The sequence below is a fragment of the Trachypithecus francoisi genome, unplaced genomic scaffold (assembly GCF_009764315.1).
Source record: "Trachypithecus francoisi isolate TF-2019V2 unplaced genomic scaffold, Tfra_2.0 Lachesis_group5, whole genome shotgun sequence".
Taxonomy (NCBI): domain Eukaryota; kingdom Metazoa; phylum Chordata; class Mammalia; order Primates; family Cercopithecidae; genus Trachypithecus; species Trachypithecus francoisi.
The window spans coordinates 137,682,682-137,700,568 of record NW_022681470.1 but is presented as its reverse complement, the minus strand read 5'-3'; the positions used below and the strand labels follow the sequence as shown (position 1 = coordinate 137,700,568).

General features: G+C 44.3%; 1 long non-coding RNA gene across 2 annotated transcripts in view; it reads left to right on the top strand.

Annotated features, from left to right (window-relative positions):
* LOC117076046 overlaps positions 1–17,506 on the top strand; it is a 44,279-nt gene extending 26,773 nt beyond the window's left edge. Inside the window, exons 2-3 of one of the 2 annotated variants that reach the window (XR_004434213.1) lie at positions 5,769–5,880; positions 16,511–17,506. This is a non-coding gene — a long non-coding RNA (uncharacterized LOC117076046). Of the gene's footprint in view, positions 1–5,536; positions 5,881–16,510 lie in introns of both variants that reach the window. The other variant, XR_004434214.1, reaches the window with a different exon arrangement.
* Positions 17,507–17,887: the final 381 nt, after the last annotated feature.

The window sequence follows — 17,887 nt, the reverse complement described above, 5'->3', positions numbered from 1 at the left end:
GTCCTCTAAAGAAGTTTTATGAAATGAGCAGTATGTTTTTGCAAATCATAAGAAATCGTTAGGCACATAAAGATGGGAGCAATGGACACTGGGGACCGCTGAAGGGGGAGGGATGGTGGAGAGTGAGGGCTGAGGACTGCCTGTTGGGTGCTGTGCTCACTGCCAGGATGACAGGCTCATCCATAGCCCAAACCTCAGTGTCACAGTGTTCCCATATGACAATTCTTTAACTTTTTAATGTAGGTAAAAAATCCACAATCTCATGCCTTCTTATAATCTTTTTACTAAAAGTATATCTTTCCACAAAATTAACTTTTAGCAAACTTTTGTTGAACACCTTGGTAAGTTTGGGATTTTAATTATGTACTAGGTGTAGAGCCTAGGACCTACACAGAAGTGCAGATAAGGTCTGTGTTAGTCCAGCATTAATTCTGTGTGTCCTAAGTTTTACCTAGCTGTAAAGCAGGCAAGTTGTACAGGTAAGAGTTATAGGGGCATTTTATAAAGCAGTCAGGAGGCCTAATCACTTTTAAATTGTATATTTCTTGCATAAATTCCGTTTATAAAATTTTTCTTGCCTTTCACAATCTGACATGCCTGAACCTTCTGACTTGTTGGAAACATCCCTCTCTTTAAACAACCAGTTAATTTACTTTAGGACAAAAATTTACCATACAACATTTTAAAATATAAATTCCTTTAATATCAAAGATAACAGTCCTTTCCCAAAACAAGCTTCCTTCACACCTGTGGACTAGACTGCCTAAGGCCATAAGAGTAGAAGTTAGGATATTAAACGGCTTAGGATGTAGGATTTTCATTAAATGAAAATCTTAGGATGTAGCTATTTTCATTAAACCAATATTAATGTTTCATTTATTAAAAAATTAAAGATTATTTTGTTTGGGTTGAGTCATAGTTTTGTTTTGATACTTTATAGTATTTGGCAGAGATAAAAATGAAATTGCTTGATTAATAAATGCAAACGAAAATGTATGCTGGCAACTCTTAAGACACTTCTAACTTTACTGTACCAGTAAGTTTTAAAGATTAAAGTCGGCCGGGCGCGGTGGCTCAAGCCTGTAATCCCAGCACTTTGGGAGGCCGAGGCGGGCGGATCACGAGGTCAGGAGATCGAGACCATCCTGGCTAACCTGGTGAAACCCCGTCTCTACTAAAAAATACAAAAAACTAGCTGGGCGACATGGCGGGCGCCTGTAGTCCCAGCTACTCGGGAGGCTGAGGCAGGAGAATGGCGTAAACCCGGGAGACGGAGCTTGCAGTGAGCTGAGATCCGGCCACTGCACTCCAGCCTGGGCGACAGAGCGAGACTCCATCTCAAAAAAAAAAAAAAAAAAAAAAAGATTAAAGTCACGTGAACTGAAAGATCCCATAGCTTTTACTTTTCCCTTAAAAATATTTGATTTAGGCACTTATTTTTTTGCCAATTAGAGTTATTTTAATAGACATTGCACACATACAGCCACAAAGACAACCTAGAAGATTTAGTAGTTACAAGATTTTTTTTCTGCTAATTTCCCAGTTGACTTATTGGCCTTTGGGTGGGGTCCTTTAAGAAAAGAGCTAGGAAACCAGTATCCAGGGCCTAATAAACAAGTAGAGCTGGAAGACAAAGACTTTGAGAGGTACTTACCTTTAATTACAGGGGTTCCATAAGGAAAACAGATTTTCCCCAAAATGGGATTGTGGCGCCTTTTCTGTTCTCCCAAGGAGTCCCAGGCCACTAGAAGCCATTTTAGGGTCTTTTATACATGCACCAAGGGTGGCAAGACAGAGTGGAGAAAAGTAATTCAGTTAACTGGGAAAAAATCTTTTCCAGGAAAGCAAGATTTATGAAGAGAAGCCTTTTGAATGTACTTATAGCTTGGAGGAGGGAGAGACCTAGAGAGGGTTTTCATTAGGAAGAAAGATTTGTTTGTTTGTTTGTTTTGAGATGGAGTCTCCCTCTGTTGCCCAGGCTGGAGTGCAGTAGCACAATCTCGGCTCACTGCAAACTCCACCTCCCGGATTCACACCATTCTCCTGCCTCAGCCTCCTGAGTAGCTGGGTCTACAGGTGCCTGCCACCACGCCCGGCTAATTTTTTGTATTTTTAGTAGAGATGGGGTTTCACCGTGTTAGCCAGGATGGTCTCAATCTCCTGACCTCATGATCCGCCCACCCTGGTCTCCCAAAGTGCTGGGATTACAGATGGGAGCCACCGTGCCCAGCCAGGAAGAAAGATGTTATGAGAGGTGCAAGCTTGACACAGGGAGAGATGGGATTTAAGGTAGAAGCAGAAGAAAGTGTGAATACAGAGAACCTCTTGCCATTTGCTGTTCCTGGTTATCAAGTTGTTAAGGTTCCTGAGAACTTCGAAGTTAAAGGTGCCATTTTGGGCCATCAGCTGTCATTATCTAATGTGTATTGGGGCCAGGCCATATTACAATAAAAGACTAAGCCAAGTTTGGTAAGGTCAGGAAGGAGACAGCACAGGGGAGAAGGTGTGGGAACATGGGATTGTTTGGCACCCATGTGGACTGGCAAGAAGCCGCCGAAGGTGTCTGTTTTTGTTCTAGGCATCCCCAGACAAAAGACAGAGACCCAGAGTCCTCTTTCTAAAGAGGATGGCCAAGCTGAGAAGAAACTGGGCATCCCCAAGATTTCCTCTGGCTTAGTCCCACTGGTCCTCTGAGGACCAAGACAGCAGACCTGACTTTTTCTGGGTACCATGAGAAAGCCAGGGGAGGGCAGCTCTTACCAGTCAGCTGGATTAGTGTCTCATGTTGATGTTCCAGTTGGCCTCTTGGACTGCAGCTGCACAAGGGAGAGAGAGAGAAAAGGGAGGATGAGAGAAAAGCGAACAAAGAAGAGATGGAGTGGTGGCCAGAGACCTTCAGGATCCAGGAATTAACTCAGGACGAGCTGCCATTGCCCACTGCTTCCTGGATTGCGAGAGAGCCTCTGCCCCCAGCACCCGTCCTGGGTTTCGGCACCAAATGTAAGAGTCAGAGGAAAGAAACACGAAATGCGGCTTGACTGTCAAAGACAGGTTTATTTTAGAAAAAACCTGAGGGGCTTCTGGCTGATTTCCGTCAGAAGTGCTTTCTCTTACAGACTGAGTGTATATCGGTTTTAGGGTGAGGGGGCTTATTACAAGCTTGGAATGTTTCCGTGTGGGGGAGAAGTTTATGGCAGGGTTGGAATGTCTGTGGTCAGGGAAGAGTTTGGAATGTTTTTGGTTGGAGATATTATTTGTGGTTTATGATCATGCTGACTTAGCCATTAGGCTGATGCCCTTTGGATTTAGGCAGTTTTTGATTAAGGTGACTTTTTTTTTTTTTTTTTTTTTTGAGACGGAGTCTCGCTCTGTCGCCCGAGCTGGAGTGCAGTGGCCGGATCTCAGCTCACTGCAAGCTCCGCCTCCCGGGTTTACGCCATTCTCCTGCCTCAGCCTCCTGAGTAGCTGGGACTACAGGCGCCAGCCACCTCGCCCGGCTAGCTTTTTTTGTATTTTTTTAGTAGAGACAGGGTTTCACCGTGTTAGCCAGGATGGTCTCGAACTCCTGACCTCGTGATCCGCCCGTCTCGGCCTCCCAAAGTGCTGGGATTACAGGCTTGAGCCACCGCGCCCAGCCAAGGTGACTTTTAAAATGAGATGCTTGTCTATGATGTTGATGCTTCTGCTCAGTCACCCAGCCTCTAGTCAGAAAGCTTTTCTCTAGGAAGGGTAGAACTTCAGCTTTTCTCATCTTACCTCCGCCTACCCATTACTGAGATTACATCCTATGTGCATATGTTTGAAAAGTGGGGATATGGTTTGTGAGCATGGTGCGCTCAGACTGCTAGGACACTGACCAACTTTGCCTCAGCTCATAGAGGTGGTGGATCCATACCAGGACACAGGCCAAGAGGACATCAGGCTGCTGTCCCTCCCCACCACTGAACACTCAGTTCTCAAAAAGAGAAGATTATTCAGAAAGCAGCTTGCCAGTGTTCCTACCCAATGGGCAAGCACCTCATTTTAAAATTCACCTTAATCGAAAGCTGCCTAAATCCAAAGGGCATCAGCTTAATGGCTAAGGTCAGCATGAACATAAACCACAAATAACACCTCTGACCAAATACATTCCAGACTCCTCCCTGACCAGAGACATGCACCAAGATAACCCCTACTCTGGCTGGGAAGATGCCAGCCCCAAGAAACCCCTCTCCGGCCAGAAAGATGTCTGCCCCCAAATAACCTTCCCTCCGCCCAGAGACATTCCAAGCTTGTAATAAGCCACCTCACCCTAAAACCAATATGTACTCTTAGTCTGTAAGAAAAAGTGCTCCTGACCAAAATTGGCCAGAAGCCCCTCTCAGGTTATTTCTAAAATAAACCTATATTTAATCATCAAGCTGTGTTTCTTTCCTCTTTAACTATTACAGAGATAGACTTCACCAAAATAGTCCAATCAGTCACTAAACAAAATAAAGCAAATAACAATAACAAGGCCTGGAGAAATTGAACATACTCTGAGAATGTTCGGTATGTTATCAAAAATGTCCAATTTGCAACAAGTACAGCCCATACATCAAAAAAAAAAAAAAAAAGAAAAGAAAAAAGAAAAGCTGACAATAGAAACTGCCTGTGAGAACAGATAGCAGATTAATAGAAAAATACTTCAAAGTGTACATTATAAATATGTTCACAGAACCAAAGAAGAGCATGTCTTAAACACATTGAGATTTGGAATCTAGCTGAAGGTTTCTCCACAACAACTACCCTACTTTCACAATTTTTCTAATGTAATGACTTCTGTGAAAAATGACAAGCCTGGCCAGGCACAGTGGCTCACACCTGTAATCCCAGCACTTTGGGAGGCCAAGGCGGGTGGATCATGAGGTCAGGAGTTTGAGACCAGCCTGACCAACATGTTAAAACCCTGTCTCTACTAAAAATACAAAAATTAGCTGGGCGTGGTGATGCGTGCCTGTAATCCCAGCTACTTAGAAGGCTGAGGCAGGAGAATCGCTTGAACCCGGGAGGCGGAGGTTGCAGTGAGCTGAGATGGTGCCACTGCACTCCAGCCTGGGTGACAGAGTGAGACTTGGTCTTAAAAAAAAAAAAATGACAAGCCCATTATTAGCGGTTCATTAATTAGACTTATATTCATTAATAGGTTTTGAACATACATTGCTACCAGTATCACAGAAGGTGCAGGTTTTCTGCCATGTATGAATTGTTTGAAAGTAAATGCACTGATTACTCTGCAACAAGGCTCCCCCATAGCTATTATAAAAATAATAATATCCATGTATGAAGTTTCTTAGTTCTGTTTCCAAGTGAAGTATTTTATAAATACTTCAACATCTATGTTATATTAAGTATATATTTTTGTTGAAAATTTTGTTTTAAAAATTGGTAACATGCAAAGATCCCCTCAGGGACTTTTTTTTCCCCTCTTTTGAATGCAAACCACCTTAGATTTCTCCCAGAGTTTTTCTGTTGATCTTTAATGTTCTGGTTTTCCCATTTGTTTCCTAAAATGTAGACTGAGAAAAATCATCATCATTTAGAAAGTATGGAAGAATTACTGGATTGTAGGTTCATTGTGCACTGCAGCCATGCTTGATCAATTCATCAAAATACCCCCTTTCCACATTCCAAATTTTGGAATAGCACTGATGGCCAAGAAGCACTTCTCTAATTGACTAAAGGAAAAAAATATTATCCTCACCTATAGAAGACAGGTGCTGATGGCTTCCCTCATCACATCTCTACAGATTCTTCATGGAAAAATCCAGCAAAGCCCACTCCTCCTGGATGAAGTTCACAGCCATATCTTCAAAGACCACCAAGCCATGACATATCCCAGTTATGTGTAGAGGAGGACAGGTGAGACGGACAGCACTGGGGATCTAGACTCAGTTCATGAGAGTTCACACTGAAGCGGTGTCATTGTCTCACCGCCATGGAAATCTAGGACATGGACACACACAGGAGTGAGGTTCTGAGCAGAAGTTTAATAGGCGAAAGACATGAGCTCTCTCTGCTGCAGAGAGAAGGGTCCCAGAGAAGTGGGTTGCTGCTTCCACAGTGAAATGCAGACAGTTTTATAGATTAGCTTGAGGAGGCAGTGTCTGATTTACATACGACACAAAAGATTGGTTGGGGCCAGGTGTGGTGGCTCACGCCTGTAATCCCAGCACTTTGGGAAGCCAAGGCAGGCGGATCACGAGGTCAAGAGATCGAGACCATCCTGGCTAGCACAGTGAAACCCTGTCTCTACTAAAAATACAAAAAATTAGCCGGGTGTGGTGGCAGGTGCCTGTAGTCCCAGCTGCTCAGGAGGCTAAGGCAGAAGAATGGCGTGAACCCAGGGGGCGGAGCTTGCAGTGAGCCGACATCCTGCCGCTGCACTCCAGCCTGGAAACACGGCAAGACTCCATCTCAAAAAAAAAAAAAAAAATAGGCCGGGCGCGATGGTTCACGCCTGTAATCCCAGCACTTTGGGAGGCCGAGGCGGGCGGATCAGAAGGTCAGGAGATCGAGACCACAGTGAAACCCCGTCTCTACTAAAAATACAAAAGATTAGCCGGGCGCGGTGGCGGGCGCCTGTAGTCCCAGCTACTCGGGAGGCTGAGGCAGGAGAATGGCTTGAACCCAGGAGGCGGAGCTTGCAGTGAGCCGAGATCATGCCACTGCACTCCAGCCTGGTGGACAGAGCTAGACTCTGTAAAAAATAAAATAAAATAAAATAAAAGAGTAACCAATGAAGGAACAGAGTGATAAATTTAAATAAATTAAAATTAGGAAGGTAAAAGACGAACAACAAAGTAGGAGAAAAATGCCTGTAGTACATGCAATATAAAAGGATTAATTTGTAGAGTAAAAACAAACACAAGATTAAAACATAGGAAAATAAAGAAAATACTTAACTGAAAATGAAAGACCATGTATGAAAAAATATCCATTTCCATAGTAATGAGGAAATAGCCAAATAAAATGTCAACTAGATGATATTTCTCATTGATTAGAAGGACGAAAATTAGTCAAGTTGAGAATCCTAAGTGGCAATGACCATAGAAAATAAATAGGTATGCATGAATGAAGGAGTGGGGGTCAAGAGATACATTCCATTGCTATTTCATGTAATTTGAACTTTACCATAATCTACAGCCCAGTAATTTTTCTCTAGGTAGTTTATTGTGCATTTGTGCTTAAAGACTATCGGAGCAATATTTTTCCCAAGAGCAAACAAAAACCCTGAAGAAGCTCAAGCACCATAACTATTGGAATGGATGAGGGAATTGGATGGCACACAGCCTTAAACACTAGCACGTATGAAATGTACTGAGGCAAGGAAAACAGCAATAAGCCTTTTCATTTTAAGGAAATAAGGCCCATCCATCCATCAAGCAATACTCTCTCTAGCTATCAATTTATTATTTATTTTTATTTATTATTCATTTGTTTGGAGATGAGGTCTAGCTATGCTTCTCATGCTGGTCTAAAACTCCTGGCCTCAAGTGATCCTCCTGCCCCTGCCTTCCAAAGCACCCTGCCACTATTTTGCAATATGCCTAGAGAATTCTATTCTTAACAAGACCTACCTTCAAAAGAAACTGTTTCTCAAAAACCAGATTGAGATTTTACCAGAGGCAAACCTCTTGGCCCTCTTTTTTGCCTCAACTAAGCAGACGTGAGGGAGAAATACTTTAAAGCGTCACAACACAGAGACACAGGCTTCCTACAAATGAGGTCAACTCATAGGTCCATGAAATGCTTCCCATAGTCCCACACCTGATCACCACATCAATAGCAGCAGAATATATACCATAATAACAGCAGAACACAACTGAAAAAACTATGCCTCAGACCTTTTACTTAAAGAAGTCTAAGGGTACAGAAATAAGTTGGGTAACACTGATGAAGTGGACAGATGTCTACAAACACAATGTACATAGACTGTCATGAAGAAACAGAAAATCTGAACAGATCTTCAGTTCTAGGAGACTGTTGTAGTAATAAACAAAACAAAACAAAACAGTAAAAACCTAAGACCAAAGAGTTTTACTGCTAAAATCTACCAAACGTTTAAAATATTAATACCCATCTTCCCCAAACTTAAAAAAATGAAGAGAACACTTCCAAACTCATTTTATGGGCCCAAATTACACTAACACCAAAGACAAGACACTACAAGAATGAAAGCTGCAGCTAAGTGTCCTTTTTGAATATGATACAAAAATTCTCAAATACTAGCAAACCATATTCAGCAGCATATTAAAAGATTACACACCATGACCAAGTGAGATTTACCTCTAAAATGCAAGGATGGTTCAACATATAAAAATAGTGGCCAGGCACGGTGGCTCACACCTGTAATCCCAGCACTTTGGGAGGCCGAGGCGGGTGGATCACAAGGTCAGGAGATCAAGACCATCCTGGCTAACACAGTGAAACCCCGTCTCTACTAAAAATACAAAAAATTAGCCAGTTGTGGTGGTGGGCACCTGTAGTCCCAGCTACTTGGGAGGATGAGGCAGGAGAATAGTGTGAACCTGGGAGGTGGAGCTTGCAGTGAGCCAAGATCATGCCACTGCACTCCAGCCCAAACGACAGAGCAAGACTCCGTCTCAAAAAAAAAAAAAAAGGTAATACATCACAACCATCTCAGTGTAGGTGTAGAAAAAGCGTTTGACAAAATACAAAACCCATTCATGATAAAAACACAGAACTTGAGCTAGAAAGAAACTACCTTGATATAATACAAGCCATACATTAAAAAGCCACAGAAACATTATACTCAGTGGTGAAATACAAAAAACCTTTTCACTAAGATCAAGAACAAAACAGGATACCTGCTTTCACCACCTGCCTCAATGCACTGTTGGAAGTCCTACACATAATGATTAAGCAAGAAAAAGAAATGCATCCAAACTGAAAAGAAAAAAATAAAATTATCTCTGTCCACAGATGAAACAATCTTATAGGTAGAAAATCCTAAAGATTGTGCATAACACACATAGAACACTCGAAAATGGTTGGAACTAACAAATTCCACAAAGTTGCAGGATACCAAATCAACATGAAAAAGTCAGTTTCAACTGGGTGTGGTGGCATGAGTCCAAGCTGCTTTGCAGGCTGAGTCAGGAGGATTGCTTGAGCCCAGGAGTTCAAGGCTGTAGTACACTACAGTTGCTCCTGTGAATAGCCACTGCACTCCACCCTGGACAACATAGTGAGACCCCATCCCTTAAAGAAAAATCAGTCTCATTTATACATACTAACAACATATAATCTGAGAAGGAAATTAGGAAACAATACCATGAACAATAACAAAGGCAGCAAAAAACTTGTACACTGAAAACTATAAAATGTTGCTGAAAGAAATTAAAGATATAAATGAATAGAAAGACATCTCATTCACAGATTTTAAGATTTAATATTAAGATATCAATACTACTGAAGATGGTCTAGAAAGTCAATGCAATTCCTATCCAAATACCAATGATTTTTTTTTTTTTTTTTTTTGGAGACAGTCTCACTCTACTCTATCCGCCAGGCTGGAGTGCAGTGGCGTGATCTCAGCTCACGGCAATCTCCACCTCCTGGGTTCAAGCAGTTCTCAAGTCGCAGCCTCCTAAGTATCTAGGACTACAGGTGCATGCCACCATGCCCGGCTTTTTTATTTTAGTAGAGATGAGGTTTCACCATATTGGCCAGGCTGGTCTTGAACTCCTGACCTCAGGTGATTCACCTGCCTTGGCCTCCCAAAGTGCTGGGATTACAGGTGTGAGCCACCGCACCTGGCACCAATGAATTTTTTAAAAAAACAAATAGAAATGCCCATCCTAAAATTCATAGGGAATCTCTAGGAACCCCAAATAGACAAAACGATTGAGAAAGAAGAACAAGCCAGGTGCAGTGGCTCACGCCTATAATCCCAGCACTTTGGGAGGCCAAGGCAGGCAGATCACTTGATGATGTCAGGAGTTTGAGACCAGCCTGGTGAGCATGGTGAAACTCGGTCTCTACTAAAAACATTTTAAAAATTAGCTGAGCCAGGTACGGTGGCTCATGCCTGTAATCCCAGCACTTTGGGAGGCCGAGGTGGGCAGATCATGAGGTCCAGAGATTGAGACTATCCTGGCCAAAATGGTGAAACCTCATCTCTATTAAAAATACAAAAATTATCTGGGTGTGGTGACACACGCCTGTACTTGGGAGGCTGAGGCAGGAGATCGCTTGAGTCTGGGAGGTGGAAGTTGCAGTGAGCCAAGATCGCGCCACTGCACTCCAGCCTGGCAACAGAGTGAGACGCTATCTAAAAAAAATTAGCCAGGCCGGGCGCGGTGGCTCAAGCCTGTAATCCCAGCACTTTGGGAGGCCGAGACAGGTGGATCACGAGGTCAGGAGATCGAGACTATCCTGGCTAACACGGTGAAACCCCGTCTCTACTAAAAAATACAAAAAAAAAAACTAGCCGGGTGTGGTGGCGGGCGCCTGTAGTCCCAGCTACTCGGGAGGGTGAGGCAGGAGAATGGCGTGAACCCGGGAGGCGGAGCTTGCAGTGAGCTGAAGTGAGCTGAGATCCGGCCACTGCACTCCAGCCCGGGCGGCAGAGCGAGACTCCATCTCAAAAAAAAAAAAAAAAAAAAAATTAGCCACGCATGGTGGTGTGTGCCTGTAGTCCCAGGTACTCAGGAGGCTGAGGCAAGAGAATTGCTTGAACCCAGGAGGTGTGGGTTGCAGTGAGCCAGGATTGCACCACTGCACCCCAGCCTGGGTGACAAAGTGAGACTCCATCTCAGAAAACACAAAAAAGAACAAATTTGGAAGTCTCACTCTTCTTTTTTAAACTTAAATATACAATAGATAAAAACACTGGGCCAGGCGCGGTGGCTCAAGCCTGTAATCCCAGCACTTTGGGAGGCCGAGACGGGTGGATCACGAGGTCAGGAGATCGAGACTATCCTGGCTAACACGGTGAAACCCCGTCTCTACTAAAAAATACAAAAAACTAGCCGGGCGTGGTGGCGGGCGCCTGTAGTCCCAACTACTCGGGAGGCTGAGGCAGGAGAATGGTGTGAACCCGGGAGGCGGAGCTTGCAGTGAGCTGAAGTGAGCTGAGATCTGGCCACTGCACTCCAACCCGTGCGGCAGAGCGAGACTCTATCTCAAAAAAAAAAAAAAACACTGTAGTACTGGCACAAGGATAGAAGATATATCAATGGAATAGAGAACTCAGAAGATATCCTCACATATATGATTAAATGATTTTCAGCAAGGTACCAGGTTCATTCAGTGGGAAAAGGAAGTTATTGCAAAAAGTGGTGCTGGGAAAACAATCTTGACATGTGGAAGTATGAAGCTGGACCCTTTACACCATATACAAAAATGAAATCAAAATGAGGCAAGGACCTAAACTAAACTACTCTTAGAAGAATACATGGAGGGAGGAATTTCACAAACTTGAATTTGGCAATGATTTCTTCGATATCACACATGCCCAGTCACCAAAAGGAAGAAGAGACAAGTTTGACTTCAAAGTTAAAAACTTCTGTCCCTCAGGGGATACCATGAACACAGTGAAAAGGCAGCCCATGGAACTGCAGAAAATGTTTGCAAATCACAGAACTGCCAAGGTGTTAATATGTAGAATATACAAAGAAAATGCACTTGACAAAGTTCAACATGTTCACAATGAAAACACTCAGTAAACTAGGAATAGAAAAGAACTTCCTCAACCTGCTATAAGGCATCTATTAAAAACCCACAGCTAACATCACAGACCCAAGAACACCCTCATTTTCAGCACTGGCTAATCTCTAGGATCAGTTAGGCAGAAAGTGAAGGCGGAAGCAGAGTTTTAAGCAGGCTTGCTAAGTGTTAAAGGAATGCCACAGCCTAGAACTATCCATAAAAACTGGAAGGTGTGAGGTTTTTTTTTTTGAAACAGAGTCTTGCTTTGTTTCCCAGGCTGGAGTGCAGTGGTGCGATCACCACAACCTCCACCTCCCGGGTTCAAGTGATTCTCCTGCCTCAGCTTCCTCAGTAGCTGGGACTACAGGTGCGTGCCACCACACCTAGCTAATTTGTGTGTGTGTGTGTGTGTGTTTTTAGTAGAGACAGAGTTTCACGGTGTTAGCCAGGATGGTCTTGATCGCCTGACCTCGTGATCCACCCACCTCGGCTTCCCAAAGTACTGGAATTACAGGTGTGAGCCACTGTACTCGGCCACCGTGAGATTTTTTGTTTCTGCTTCTTTAGCTCTTTGATGCAAGGAAGTCGCTGTCAAAACACAGGCTAAACACAAGCTAAAGGAACAGGAACTTCAAGGGCTGTGCTCAACAAGTAATACGCTCTCTGCAAAAATACTTTGGAAAAGTCAACAAACAAAAATAGCAACACTGAAGAGGGAGAAACTGACTTCTAGAGTCATCCCTTATGACATTCAAATGTCCGTATTTCAACAAAATTTATGAGGAATACACAGAAACAGAAAAACATAGCTCATTAATGGAAACAATCATTTGAGATAAACCATTTCTAAAACCCTAGACATTAGACTTACTAGACAAAGACTTTAAATCAACTTTTTTTTTTTTTTTTGAGATGGAGTCTCGCTCTGTCACGCAGGCTGGAGTGCAATGGCATGCTCATGGCTCACTGCAACCTCCACCTCCTGGGTTCAAGCGATTCTCCTGCTTCAGCCTCCCCAGTAGCTGGGATTACAGGTGCCCACCACCACGCCCAGTTAATTTTTGTATTTTTAGTAGAGACAGGGTTTCACAATGTTGGTCAGGCTGGTCTCAAACTCCTGACCTCAGGTGAGCCACCCACCTTGGCCTCCCATTGTACAGGCGTGAGCCATCGTGCCCAGCCAAATCAATTGTCTTAAATCCTTATTAGGTGTGCAACGATAACAGAGTCAAAATACATGAGGCAAAAACTTCTAGAACTGTGAGGAAAAATAAGGAAATTCTCTTTCTTAGTGGGACACACCAACATACCTCTATCAGTAATTGACAAATCAAGTGGGAAGAAAATCATTAATGGTGTAGGTTTTTTTTTTTTTCAGTACCAAAGATAATTTTTTTTCCCCTTAAGACAGAGTCTTGCTCTGTCACCCAGGCTGTAGTGCATGCAGTGGCACAATCTAGGCTCACCTCAACCTCCCCCTCCTGAGTTCAAGTGATTATCCTGCCTCAGCCTCCCAAGTAGCACACCCAGCTTTTTTTTTGTTGTTTTTTTGTTTTTTGTATTTTTAGTAGAGACAGGGTTTCAGTATATTGGCCAGGCTGGTCTCAAAATCCTGACCTCAGGTGATCCACCCGCCTCGACCTCCCAGAGTGCTGGGATTACAGGCATGAGCCACTGCACCCGGCCCCAAAGAGAATTTAATGGTATAGTTTTAACTCAACAGCATCATCAATCAATTGGATTTAAGAGGTATTTCTAAGATACAGCAACCAACAAGAGCAAAGTACAAATCCTTCCCAAGATTACATGGAATATTCACCAAGTTAGGCCACATTTTGAGCCACAAAACACCTCTTAACAAATGTAAATACTGAAGTGGGAAGATTGCTTCAGCCCAGGAGGTTGAGGCTTCAGTGAGCTGAGATCATGCAATTGTAGTCCAGCCAGCCAGAGTGAGACCCTGTCTCAAATAAAGCAGAGTAAGTCTAAAATCAACAATGTAACCTTCTAGTTTAGGCAACCAGAGAAAGAAGAGCAAGATAAATCTAAATCAAACACAGGAAAATAACAATTACAGAAAACATCAATGAAATTGAAAATCAGTAATATAGGCTGGGCACGGTGGCTCATGCCTGTAATCCTAGTACTTTGGGAGGCCGAGGCAGGAGGATCACCAGGTCAGGAGATTGAGACCATCCTGGCCAACATGGTGAAACGCCATCTCTACTAAAAATACAAAAATTAGCTGGGTGTGGTGGCACGTGCCTGTAATCCCAGCTACTGGGGAGGCTGAGGCACAAGAATAGCTTGAACCCAGGAGGTGGAGGTTGCCGTGTGCCAAGATGGCACCACTGGACTCCAGTCTGGCAACAGTGAGACTCCATCTCAAAAAAAAAAAAAGAAAATCAACAATATCAAAAGCTGGTTCTGTGAAAATATCAATAAAATATATATATACACATACACACACACACACACACACACACCCTATAGCCAGGGTAAGAAAAAAAGAGAGAAGACCCAAAAAATTACTGATCATAAATGAAAGAGGGTTCATCACTATTAATTCCATGGACATTAAAAGAACCATAAAGGATTATTATGAACAATTCCATGCCCACAAGTTTGATAACTTGGATGAAATGGACCAATCCTTTGAAAGAGACAATCTACCAAAACACACACAAGGAGAGATAAGCAATATGAATAGGTATATATGTGTTAAAAGAAAGTGAATCAGCTAATAACGTAGTAACGGTCCAAAAAAGGACAGACAAGGACCAAGACAGTCTCACTGGTCATTTCTGCCAAACATTTAAATAACTGACACCAGTTCACTACAATCTTTCTATAACATACAAGCGTAAACACTTCCTAATACATGCTATGAGGCCAACAGAATCCTACTGCCAAAACTAGGCGGATACGTTACAAAGGTAGAAGACTATAGACCAGTAACTCTCAGTATAGATCCTAAAAGTTCTCAACAAATATTCACAGATTGAATCCGAAAATGTAGAAAAAGAACTATACACCACCGTCAAGTGGGAATCATTACAGGTGTACAAGGCTGATTCAAAATTCAGAAATTGCTGGGTGCTGTGGCTCATGCCTGTAATCTCAGCACTTTGAGAGGCTGAGAGGGTTGCTTGAGCCCAAAAGGCAGAGTGAACCAGGGGCTGCTATTCACTAGATCCTCCAAGACACCTGGCGACTGTGAGCATCCTGGGGCAACCCCAGGAAGTCTGAAACCCAGGAATAGGGACAGATCACCCTGTAAAATTTCCAAAAGTGAACCTCAATCCAAAGACATTCTGGCAAGGTGTCTGTGCCTAGGGAAGATAAAAGGAGGAGAGGCACAAAGTTTTTTGCAGCAGAGTTTCATGCACTTACTCTGTTTTCCTCATGTGAAATGTTCACAAACAGAAAAATATTTTACAAAGAGCCATCTGTTGCTCTGTGAAAAAATGATAAAGTACTGCATCTGTTTGAAATGTACAGTAAAGGACAAATAGTTGGTAATATTTTGTATCGATGAAGCAAAGCTGGCACTTGGGAATGTGGGGAAGGAATTGGACATTTTGGAATTCATACAAACCCTAGAAGGGTTAAGTACAGCAAACAGAATTGTGGATATGAGACCTGTGTCCCACACATTTGGAAAATGCAAGGGCAAACAAATACATGGGAAAATTGGTACCCCTAGGGAGTGTTAAAAGAAGAGGCAATCAGATTGGAGCGGCTGTAGTGCCCTGAGTTCCTACCCAAGGACATCAAAATCGAACACAAATGCAGCCTGTAAATTACCAATTTAGAGGAAAATGAAATTTAGCCTCCAACTACAGGACCAGAACATTTCCACCTGGATAGACCTGTCAGAAATAGGAAAAACTGAAAGAAATTTGTTTTTAAAAAGTGGCCTAAGATGGCTGCAGGTTGGACATACAGGTACTAGAAACCAGACCCGGCCAGGCGCGGTGGCTCAAGCCTGTAATCCCAGCACTTTGGGAGGCCGAGACGGGCGGATCACGAGGTCAGGAGATCGAGACCATCCTGGCTAACACCGTGAAACCCCGTCTCTACTAAAAAATACAAAAAAAAAAAAAACTAGCCGGGCGAGGTGGCGGGCGCCTGTGGTCGGAGGCTGAGGCAGGAGAATGGCGTGAACCCGGGAGGTGGAGCTTGCAGTGAGCTGAGATCCGGCCACTGCACTCCAGCCTGGGCGATAGAGCGAGACTCCGTCTCAAAAAAAAAGAAAAAAAAAAAAAGAAACCAGACCCATGAAATAAAGCTGAACTCTCAGCCTGCAAGTCAAATATTTCACTGACCTGTACTGATGACAACCTTGCCTATGAGATGCAGCAAAGGCAGGACAGATTCAGTCATCCCTCTCTAAACCCTAAGATGCCCGTGTACTGGTTAACCTTTCATATACTTTAACCACATACTTGCTTTATCTTATGTATAAGGTCACTGCCCACCTCTCCCATTTCTATGTAACACAACGTATAATACTTCACGTAGCCACTCCAGGACACATTGCTTGTACTGGGTCTGCCTTCCCAGGCTATTGTCCTTAAACTTGGCTCAGAATAAAACGGCTGTTTTTTTAACCTTTGGTTGACAGACCAAATAAGGCGACTCATAACCAATCAAAAGATTGAATTTGGTCTGCTTCCTCATACACCTTAGAAAAGCCTTTCCTTCAAGCCCCCTGACGGGACCCCAAAGAACAAGCCATGGTTGGGTTATTCATGAACTGCCCTTGGCTAAAAATAATTAAATATTTAAGGGTGCTGCATTTTAATTTTTACAGGTGAAAGGCGGGATTGGGAACCCCACAGACCACAGCTCCTCCCAGGAGAACCTCACACATGAGTCTGGATTCTCGCCGTGATCCTCCCGTGGCCCCCACACAATCTGGGGAGACGCGGGGCTGCGGGCGCTGCGAGCGCTGTGCTGCCGAGAGGGCTCCTGCCTGGGGTCCGGCTGCTGGCCTAGCCCCACCCTGTAGCTGAGGGGACCCAGGGCCGAGCTGCGCCAGGGAGACTCGGGTCCGCAGACCCTGGAATCACTGCTAAGAGGCCCGGGTCCTACCACAGCAGGTCCCAACCAGCGCCTCCTCCCGCCCAGCCTTGCACACTCACCATTTCCCGGCTCCCAGGTGTCCCGGGTCCTCCCTTGGCTCCGGGGATCAGTGCTGGTCACCACCGGACAGAAGCTGTGGTGGAGCCACCTCGCCCTCTGGAACGCTGATTTCAGTGGGTTAGGGGAACAAGAGCCCCTTAGACTCGCGGAGCTTGGCCCCACCCTCCTGGCAGAGCACCTGATTGGATGATTTACACAACCCTGCCCAGCACCCCTAGGATAGGGATCAAGCCCCACTCCCTAGGCCCGGGTTTCAGGAGAAGCCACGGAAAGCACGGAAGTGTGGAGCTGGACTGACAGGTTCTAGCAACAGCCCTCCCACGCCGCCCCCCTCCACCCCAGGCCAGGTTTCCTTCTGGAGCTTGGACGTGACCCCACACTGGGGCATTCACATTTAAGAAAAACTTGCTCCGGGCTTTCCACAGTGGGCACTGGCATCTTCCTGTACTCACTGGGCCCTTTCTGTTTCTTCCTCCTGGACAAGTATGAGCAGGCAATTCCACACTCCGTGTCCAATGGAGCAGTACCTTTGCTGGAAGCTACTGAACTGGAACAGGAGGAAGGGCCCAGATGTCTTCCGGGGATCAGGAATTTGGGAAAAGCGGCTGGTGGGATGGCCAAGGCTTCCTCACACGTTATCTCAGTCTACCCATTTTCAGGGAAATGGCCAAGAAGGGAACAAAAATGAAGTGCATGGAAAAAAGAGTTATACTACCACAATATTCTGTAAAGAAATCAAAAGGGGCCGGGCGCGATGGCTCACGCCTATAATCCCAGCACTTTGAGAGGCCGAGGTAGGCGAATCACCTGAGGTCAGGAGTTTGAGACCACTCTGGCCTGGCCAACGTGTGAAACCCCATTCTCTACTAAAAATACAAAAACTAGGCCGAGCACAGCAGCTCAAGCCTGTAATTCCAGCGCTTTGGGAGGCCAAGGCAGGCAGATCACGAGGTCAAGATATCGAGACCATCCTGGCCAACATGGTGAAACCCCGCCTTTACTAAAAATACAAAAAATATTAGCTGGGCATGGTGGTGCGTCCCTG